The sequence below is a fragment of the Cricetulus griseus genome, chromosome 2 (assembly GCF_003668045.3).
Source record: "Cricetulus griseus strain 17A/GY chromosome 2, alternate assembly CriGri-PICRH-1.0, whole genome shotgun sequence".
Classification (NCBI taxonomy): domain Eukaryota; kingdom Metazoa; phylum Chordata; class Mammalia; order Rodentia; family Cricetidae; genus Cricetulus; species Cricetulus griseus.
The window spans coordinates 161,508,792-161,519,637 of NC_048595.1; the positions used below are offsets into that span (position 1 = coordinate 161,508,792).

General features: G+C 37.5%; 1 pseudogene; it reads left to right on the plus strand.

The window, feature by feature from the left end:
- The first annotated feature begins 1,307 nt into the window (after positions 1–1,307).
- Positions 1,308–2,232, plus strand: LOC100771228 (annotated as a pseudogene).
- The last annotated feature ends 8,614 nt before the right edge of the window (positions 2,233–10,846 follow it).

A 10,846-nucleotide genomic window follows, 5' to 3' on the forward strand; every position in this document is an offset into this window, starting at 1 on the left:
CTTATTCTCTGGATGTGCAGCTTTCTTTTATTTCTCAACCAACCTTGCTTGGGATGGAATACATGGAGTAGTCTGGTTGGGAATAAGACCCAGAACCAAGGCCTTTGGAAAATTAAGAGTTATGTCCCTCCATAATATTAGAAATCAAAACAATGCTAAGACTGGTGTAATAATTAACACTGTTTATCAGCTAGACAGAATCTATAACCACCCATGAGACAAACCTTTGGGCATGTCTGTACGGGATTTCCTAAATTGAGTTACTCAGCTGAAATGATCTACCTTAAATGTAGATAATAACATTCTATGGGCTGGGGTCTTAGACTGAATAAAAAGGAGAAAATTAGTTGAGTGTTCCCTTTCTCTGATTCTTGAATGTTGATGCAATCTGGCCAAATGTTGCATACTCCTAGGGCCATGCCTTCCCTAACATCAAGTACCTCCAAACTATGAGCCAAAATAAACCCCTCCTTCCTTAAGTTTTTGGTCGAAGCAACAGGAAATGTAATTAATTCAGATGGAGAGGAAGAATACACTATTTGACAGTATGTGAAAAAGAAAATGAAAATGAAGATACTTCTGCCTCTTGGCCTCCTGCTAGATGACTCACAGATTTTTGTTTTGTTTTGCTTTTATCTCTGTTATATTCAAGGCAGTGTAATAAGCCTTTCCATGTTTTCCCCTCCTTGGAGTTGAGATTCATAACTCAATTTCAAAGCCAAAAGCCAACCTACAATTCTGAGGAAGAAATAGTTTGATTATATTAAGTATGTTAAATATAACATTCCATGTGTAGGTTTCATAACCAGAAGACTTGGGTTCAAATTTAGATCCAAGAGTTATGATATCTATAGCTTTGAGAGTAAAACTTTCTACAGAGAGGGTCTCTTATTGTTGTTGCTTCTGATGTTGTGAGTTGAGTGAGGATAATAATACAATCTAGTTTATTATGTTCACATGAAAAGTGAATGAGACAAGGCACCAAAGTTAGGTAGAAGTTTCTCTGCCATGCTACCATTTGTCAGTAAAGGTTGGCTTTCTTGTTATTGAAAAACAAATCTGTCAGCCAAACAAATAAAAATAGTCTTAAGAGGAAACTGTCATCAATAAAATAAAATGGAGTTATTAGAGGAATGAAGAATTTGGTGTGAGATGATGGAGACCCTGGGTCTGAGACCACAGTTCCTTCACTACTTGATAACATTGCCCATATTAGTGAGCTTGGCTTCCTGCATCTTGAAGACCGTGTATGTGTCACACATTGTATTAAGACTAAGCATGGAAAATAGAATAGAAAGCGTTCTATAATGGCGAACCATACGGTCAAGTATGCCCACCACAACCCTCAGTATATGGTGGAGAAGATCATTCGGACTCGAATCTATGAATCAAAGTACTGGAAAGAGGAGAGCTATGGACTTACAGCTGAACTTGTTGTCAACAAAGCCATGGAGTTAAGGTTTGTGGGTGTTGTCTATGGTGGAAACATAAAGCCAACTCCTTTCCTGGGTTTAACCTTGAAGATGCTTCAAATTCAACCTGAGAAAGATATCATTGTTGAGTTCATAAAAAATGAAGATTTCAAGTATGTCCACATGTTGGGGGCACTTTACATGAGGCTGACGGGAATTGCAATTGATTGCTACAAGTACTTGGAGCCTTTGTATAATGACTATCGAAAAATCAAGAGCCAGAACTGAAATGGGGAGTTTGAATTGATGCATGTAGATGAGCTCATTGATGAACTTCTGCACAGTGAGAGAGTCTGTGATATCATTTTGCCCCGGCTACAGAAACGCTATGTGCTGGAGGAAGCCGAGCAACTGGAACCTCGAGTTAGTGCTCTAGAAGAGGATATGGATGATGTGGAGTCTAGTGAAGAAGAGGAAGAGGAGGATGAGAAGCTGGAAAGAGTGCCATCAACTGATCACCGAAGAAGAAGCTACCGAGACTTGGACAATCCACGATGCTCCCCTGCACTGTGCTACAGGAGGAGTCGGAGTTGGTCTCCCAGGAGGCGAAGTAGATCCCCCAAAAGAAGAAGCCCTTCTCCCCGCTGAGAAAGGCATAGGAGCAAGAGTCCACGACACCATCGAAGCAGGTCCCGAGACAGACGACACAGATCCGCTCTAAATCCCCAGGTCACCACCGTAGTCACAGACATAGAGTCACTCAAAGTCTCCTGAAAGGTCTAAGAAAAGCCACAAGAAGAGCCAGAGAGAAAATGAGTAATGATTTCATTTATATTTTAGTCCAGATGGCCTCCTGTGAATATGAGAATATCTGTCTAAGTGAAATGATCAAGATCTCCTCTTCAGGCAGCTATGAGTATTTGGGGGTTTTTAAAAATCGAGTTCTTGTTTGGTTGGCTTTCTTGTTTTGTTTATTTTAATATTACAGAGGTGCTAAGTTTTGTATCTCTTTGAATTATAATCAACATCTTTGAAGGGTGTTTTTGACCAAGTCAAGGTCAAGTTTTGACCTAACCAACTATGGTTATGTATACTTAACAAGGGTCAAGAGGACCTGGGAGTTGGGGAGATCCATGAGAATGAAGAGATGTAGCCACATGGTGATACTTTTATTTGTAATTACACCTGACACAGTTGTCATTTTTCTCTAAAAAAAAAAAAAAAGAAAAAAGAAAAAAGAAAAAAAGGATTAAGCATGTGGTATGCCTATAAGTATGTGTGCTCTCAGTGAAAAGTAATGGAAGCTCTAACCAATGGAACCACTGGTGAAGAAAGCTGAAGATAGTTGCTTGGAGTGAAAAGAATGAAATAAATCACAAACAACAGAGAACAGGAAGGCAAACATACATGTGAGAGGGAGAGAGAGATCAGCAGACAGAATTTCACTCCTTCTTTACATTTAAGTGAGCATCATTTGCCAGAATTCCATTGGGAACATCTCCTGATCCTAGATTTGTAAAACCACAAATGGAGTGGTTATCACCTTGGTTTTTTCTGGTGTATACCTGGTGTTTGGCTGCTGAGCTGTGTGAAGTCTAGAATCCATGTCTGAACATTGGAAAAGGCTTTGCAGGTGAGATAAAAATAATTTGCAATTAGCACCTTCCCCATTTAACAGTGCTGTCTGCATACAAAGTGGCTTTTGCAATTACTTGAGGATCATACTGTTGACCCTTCTTCTTTAGTAGGCTAAACATTTTGCTATTTATATGATATTTTCTCTATAAACTCTTCCTTTTGATTTTGCTTGAAGAAGCTGTAAATCAGACTACTGAAGTTTGCAAATCCCTTTTCTGAGAGCAGACAAGTAAATGAGTGTTGGCACTTTAATCTGACAGATCTCAAAGAGGAACACATTTCTAAAAGCTACTTTAGACTCCTGGAGTAGATATTAAAAAAATAGTTTCCCAGTTCCCACCCTCGCTGAGTGCAATAGAATCTCCATTGCATCTCATAGTCTGCATTTTACCAGCTGCCCTAGGTTATTCATGTATCAGCAATTCAGGTAATTCCTTTGGGATTTTCTGCTACTGCATCAGTGACCAGATTGGTCAACTAGTACAACTCCTGATTTGTCATAGAAATGGGCTGTGACAATGACATAAGTTTTACCAGTATCAACATCTCCGGGTTCATAAGGCAATACTTTTCCATCACACCAAGCTCAATAAGAATTAGACATGTTCTTCCCACTCCGTGCTTCAAGGGACATCCACCTATCGGTCTAGCATTGGGCATCCACAGTTATATACTTTCTATAGCCTAAGAAATATTTAAATCACTAGGCAAAATTTAAAGTGTTGTTAGGATCCAGGTTTTACAGATTTGAAAACATGAAAAGTGGAAAATAATTTATTCAACGACTCCAGGATAAGAAAAGCGGGTCCAGGATTGGAAGACAGGTCCAACTTTTGCTATTAAGTTGGTTTTTTTTTTTTTTGAGGGGGGAAACTTTTTTTCTTACTGTAGTAGGGAGTTAGAGACTTCCAGCTCAGGATAGAAACTTAGGATGGTGGCCCTTGATCTCCAGTGTCAACCTGTTATGTTGTCTCTCAGCCTGTTAGAGTGCTAAGAACCAGAGTCAGAATCCCTAGGATTCAGTAACATCCTGGTGGGCATAACCCATCTGTTAGTAGTCTGGGTGCATACCACGCAGGAATTCAGAATCCATTGAGTAATGTGGCTAGCCAGATTGGCTGAAATAATGAGTTACATGTTCATAAAGAGACCCTCACTCAATATACAGGGTGAAGGAAGACAGTTGAGATCACCCTCCAATCCCCAATATGCATAAACACATGTACTTCTCTACACACATACAAGTAAGTATATACAAATGAATGCTATATATTTGCTAAAGTTTCCTGAGACTCCTCCCTCCCTTGCGCCAACTCCTCATGTGTCGCATCCCTGCATTCCACCCTGAAATCCATGTTATTTCCCCACTATAACTTATTGTATTACTTACTTTTATTACTCTATGGTATAGCTTACTGAATGAGTTAGTATCATCCATATTTACTGGGTGTAGGGTTGACCACATGGGCATGGCAAAACTATCAGACTGCTTATTCCTGAAGAAAAGCGACTCTCCCTCTCTCAGAGTCAACTACTACCTGCACATCTTCAGCAAGGGGCCCAGCCTTGTGTGCATTCCCCACACCCAAATTGCAATACTGACGAGTATCGTCTTGTGCAGTTCTTATGCAAGCAATCATATTGTAGTTCATGGAGATAACATTCCTGTCACATCCAGAAGAGATTAATTTTCAGCAGTGCTCACGGTTATCTGGCTCTTACAATCTTTACAACCCTCTTTTGTGCTGTTCTGTGAGCCTTGAGTCTTGGAGATGTTATGGTTGCCCCATTTGGAGATAGGTGCTCCACAGCCACTTGTTCTCTGCTCTTTGACCAGTTGTTTTTTGCTTGTTTGTTTTGTTTTTCAATTATTTGTGGATCCTGCTGTTCAACTATTTTATCAGTAGGCTAAAAATTTTGCTATTTATGCAATATTTTCTCTGCAAACTCTTCCTTTTGATTTTGCTCGGAGAAGCTGCAAATCAGACTACAGAAGTTTGCAAATCCCTTTTCAGAGGACAGACAAGTAAATGAATGTTGTCACCTTAATCTGACAGATCTCAAAGGAGACATTTCTTCATCTGATGCCAAAGAAGCTTCTCTATTGAGGGGTGAGATCTGCACTTATGGGTGGGTACAAGAGCAAGTATTTATAAATCAGATGTGTAGTTTGTCAGTTTAGTAAAACGGTAGGACTAGGTTCTCTAAAGTCTATGACCTCTCCAGCTGTGGGATTTTGCTCAGTTTAGAGTGCCAGGCATGGGTTCCTTCTTATTCAATGAGCCTTAAACCTAATCAGACAGTTGGTGGTTGACTCCAAGATATCAGTGTCACTATTGTACCATTAGGCATGTCTTGCACTACCAATCATTACTGTAGTTCATAGGATAAAGCTTTTCTCCCCTGCTAGCTTACACAGCACTTTCTAACATGAGAGTGAACCATCATGGAGGAGGCTTCTGGGTCATTCCATGCCAGCTTGTATAGTGTCTTCAACAATTGGTTCTTACCCTCATTTTGTCAGGCAATTAACTTGTACAGATTTGGGGTCTCTTGGACCACCCTCACCCTGACTGGCAACTTGAAGGGAGTTGTCTCTTGCCTGGCACTACATTTATTATGTGATAGTCTATGGATTGTGTGGTGGAGAGTCATTATCATCCAAAGTGGGGTAAATTCAATTAAACCTACATACATAGCAACAAATATAGGTGTGCGTGTGTGGTTGCGTGAGTGCATGGGTGTGTGTGTGTGTGTGTGTGTGTGTGTGGTGTAAGACAGCATATGAAATGGTAGGTTTCCCTTTGGCTTAAAGAACTATTCTTGGTGTTGTTTTTGTCCCTCCCCCACATTCTCCCTCTGACTTACCCTCCCATCCACTCTGTTACTTATCTTTCCACTGATTTTTCCCCTTTCCTCTCTTGCAAAGCACCTGTATTTTATTATCCCATCAGAGATCTGCCCTCCCCCTTCCTCCAACCATCCCTTTCTACTTGCCTGGATTCTTCAGTTACTTCAAGTTATACACACTGTACACACGCAAATCTTAAGATTGAAAGTTAGGATCGATGTGTAAGAGAACACTTGCAGTGTTTAACTTTTGAGATCTAGATTATATCACTAGATATTGTAATTTCTAGTTCCATCCATTTACCTGCAACTTCTGTGATTTAATTTTTCTTTACAACTAGATAGTACTTCATTGTCTATATTTACCATATTTTCACCATGCATTCATCAGACGATGGACATTTGGGCTGCTTCTACTTCCTGGCTATTGTGAATACAGCAGCAATGAAGACAAATGAGCAAGTATTGTTGTTATAGGATATAGAGTATTGTATACGGTTATATGCCCAGGAGTGATATAGCTGGGTCATACAGTAAGTCTGTTCTTAGCATTCTGAAGAATCTCCACATTAATTTCTACAACAGATAAACCAGTTTGAATTTTAACTGTCAATAAATATTTCCTTTTTCCCACACCCTTACCAAAATTTGTTGTTGTGATATTTTCCTCAATTTTATCCACTCTGACTGGAAAAAGATGAAATCTAAAACAATTTTAATTTGTATTTACCTGGTTGGTAAGGGTAACCAAGGTATTTTGAACAAGGTATTTCTTGGTCACTTTTATTCCTTTTTTTTTTGAGAACTCTGTTCCTTTTTAGCATCCATTTTCTTTCTGATCGAGTTATTTATTTTCTTGATGCTTTGTTTTTGGAGCTCTTCATGCTTTATAGACACTAATCTTCTATTGGATGTGTACCTAGTAGAGATTTTCTCCCAGTTTGTGGGTTTGTATCCTTTACATTCAGTTGATTGTTTCCTTTGCTATACAGAAGGTTTTTAGTTTCATGAGGTCCTAGTTGTTGGCATTAATTCCCGAGCAAATGGAGTCCTATTCAGAAAATCTTTTCCTGTACTTATATCTTATATGATACTCCCTAGGTTTTCTTCTAATAGTTTTGGAGTTTAGAGTTTCACTTTGAAGTCTTTGATCCATTTGAAGTTAAATTTTGTACAAGGTGAGTGATAAGACTCTAATTTCATTTCTCTCCCTGAGGACATTCAGCTTTCCTGCACTGTTTATTGAAGATACTGGCTTTCCTCCAGTATGTATTTTTGGCATCTCGTTGAATATCAGGTAGCTGTAATTGTGTGGGTTTAAGTGCAGGTCTTTCATTCTGTTTCATTGATCTACATTTCTGTTTTTGTACTAGGACTATGCTATTTTTTCTGCTATGGCTCTGTATATAACTTGACACCAGTACTGTAATCCCTCCAGTATTACTGTTTTTGCTCAAGGTTGCTTTGGCTATCCAGAGTCCTTTGTATTGTCACATGAATTGTAGGATTTTCTTTTCTATCTTTGTGAAGAATGTTATGGGGAATGTTGTGGAGGGGAGTGCATTGAACCTGTAAGTTGCTTTTAGTAGTATGATGATTTTCACGATATTAATTCTTCTAAACCATGAGCATTAAGGTTTTCCCAACTTTTAATATTTTTCCACTTCTCTGCATGGACTTAAAGTTTTCACTTTAGCTGTCTTTCATGTCCTTGGTAGGGTTTATTTGTGAGGGTGATGGTGGTCTTCACTGCTGTTTGTTTTTTAGGATATTATTTCTGTGTTTTCTTTCTCAGCATATTTGTTATTCAGACATACAAAGGCTACCAAATTTTAAAGTTAACTTTATATCCTGACACTTTGCTGGAAGTGTCCATAATTCTAGAAGCTTTCTGGTGGAATCTTTGGAATCTTTGATGTGTAACATTTCATCTGATTTCATTATTACTTGACTTCCATTCTTATTTTTATCCTTTCAATTTTCCTCTCTTATTCTATTCCTTTGGATAGTCCTTTTGAGACTATATTGAAAAGGAGAGCCTTGTCTCATTCCCAATTATAATGGGGTTTCTTCAAGTTTTTCTCCAGTTGAAATAGTGTTGGCTACAGCTTCATCATACACAACATTGATTATGTTCAGGTATGTTCCCTCTAGTCCAACTCTCTAGGAATTTTATTATGAAGACATGTTGGATTATGTCAAAGGTCTTTTCTCCATCTATTAAGATAATCATACAGTCTTTAAGTCCATTTATATTACTTATTCCATTTATTTATTTATGTTGAACCATCCCTACATCTCTACAATAATGAAACTTGATAATGTTGAATGTGTTTTGATGTACATGTGTATTTGGATGACAAAAATTCATTGAGAAATTTTTCAGCAATGATCATTCTGAGTATTGGACTGCAGTCTTGTTTCTGTGTCCCTACCTTGCTTTGGTATTAGAGTGATGTTGGCTTCCCAGAAGGAGTTTTGATTTGTTACTTGTGTTTCCAATTTTTGGAATAATTTGAGAAGTATTTGTTGTAGTCTAGTATAATTCTGCTGTATTAATCCCAGTCTTTGGGCTTGGGATATTTTTAATTGGAAGAAATTTTACTATGTTTTCAGTGTCCCTATTTGTTACAGGTATGTTTAAGTTATCGGCATCTTGTTTTAACATCGGTGTTTCAGATGTATCTAGAAACTCATACATATCTTTTAGGCTTTTCCCACTCAATTGACTATTGGTTTGTAAAGTATTCCCTATGATCTTATGAATTTCTTTGGGTTCTGTTTCAAGGCTTCCCTGCTCATCTCTAATTTATTAGTTTAGATATTCCATGTCTTTCTTCTTGTTAATTAGAGTAACGGTTTTTCAATCTCATTTACCTTTTCAAAGAACATACTCATTTTTATTTATTCTCTGTATTTTTGTTTATTTCTATTCATTAATTCCTGCCCTGATTTTTATTATTTCTTTCCATCTATTGCTTTTGTATTTGGTTTATTCTTGATTTTTCTAAAAATTGTAGTACAATTATAAGTTATTTATTCTTTCTGATTTTTTAATGTAGGAACTCAGTGATCTAAATTTCCCACTAGTACTGCTTTCACTGTGCCTCAGAGGCTTGGCGTGCTGTGTTTTATTCTCATTTAGTTTAAGCAATCTTTTCTTCTTGATTATTTTTCCTTTTATCCATTTATCATTCAGTATGTGCTGTTTAAACTCTGTGAGTTTGGGGCCATTTTTAAAGATTTTTTTTTTGCTTTGATTTTGAACTTTATTAGATTGTTGCTAGTTACTTAATTTTCCTGTATTTATTGAGATTTGCATTGTGCCCCAATATGCCATCTGTTTTAAAGAAACTTCCATAGATTGCTGAAGGGAATGTGTGTTCTGTGGTGTTTGTGTGAACTATTCTATAGGTATCTGTTAGGTCCTTTTGATGTATGATATCACTAATTCTAATGTTTCTCTGTTTATTTTTTGTTTGGTAGCCTGTCCATTGGAGAAAGTCATAAAAAAATCACTTACCTTTAATGGGTTAGGGTTAACCTGTGTCTTGAAGTCCAGTGGTATTTTTTAAATGAAATTGTGTGTGCCTAAGTTTCTTGTATACAATTTTAGGATTGCAGTGTCTTATTGGTTGTTCCCTTGATTATAATGGAGTGTCATTGTCCATCTCTTTTGATTAATTTTGGAAAGTGAAGACAGGAAATCTCTGGAACAGTATAGCTAACCAGAATAGTTTAAACAATGATCTCCTGATTAAACAAGAGAACTTTCCTTGATTATATGAGGTGGAGAGCAAGTAAGGATGACAACCAATGCCATCAATCTCAAGCTTCCACATGCATGCACACACATGTGTACCTGCATAAACATATATTCACACATATGCAAATGAACATATACAAATGCACACATACATGTGCATTAAAGTGTATCATGAGACTATATATGTGCACATATATATCACTTGTATGATTTCTTTTTGTGAATTTCAGTTGAAGAATTTTGAAAGTATTGAGATAAAGGTCCTTCATACTGTCAAGCTACAGTGTGAGCCTACACTGTAGTGGTAGAAGAAATTACTCAGTAATGTAATGTTTACAGCTATCAATGAAAGTCCCTTAGGTTCTCCTACTAATCCAAAAATCTACTTTAAGGTAATATTAGGAGAATTTTAAAGAAGAGATTGCTTGGTTTCCAGGACTGACAGGAATGCTATTGTAAGTCATCTGAGCTTGCTGTGTGATGTAACCCAATTAACCAATATGTAGGCTGTGAAGGAGATGCAACCCAGAAGTGTTACTCTGGTGCCTTTGCTTATAAATGGACAATCAATGTGCAGCTGATTCTCCAGTGCCTTGTACACTGTCAACTGTCTTCTCGAAATGTGCTTCACACCAGAGAAGGGGGCTGGTGCCCAGGTGCTCTACCATTTCCATGAGTAGTAAAATGTCCTTGAAATAACTCATAGACCAAGGAACCATTTAAAGGAGAGCCTGATAAATACTAAATACTAGGAGTTCAGAGGCTGCAAGGACAGGGTGAGTCAATGGAGAAGACTTTCTCTAAGGCAGATGTGGGCTAGTCTTTGACTAATCATGTAGTATGAACTGGTTTCAGACATTGACAGCAAATAGCATCCCATGGCCAAACAACATTAATTCATGGATGGTTATGTGTTATGTACCTATTATCTCCCATCATATATACATTCTAGAAAAAATCAGAAATCAGACTGTCAAACTGCTATCTGTTCCATCCAACCCTTTAACCCGGGAATGAATCAGTACCACAAAATTTTCATTATACTTAATGAATTATATTAATTTATATTAATTAATTAATTATGATTAAATCTTAGATTATGGTTACTTTTTACACCCAGTTACTCTGTTTCAAAACCCTTGGTGTGCATCAGTCAGATCAATATATGAGGAGCTACATA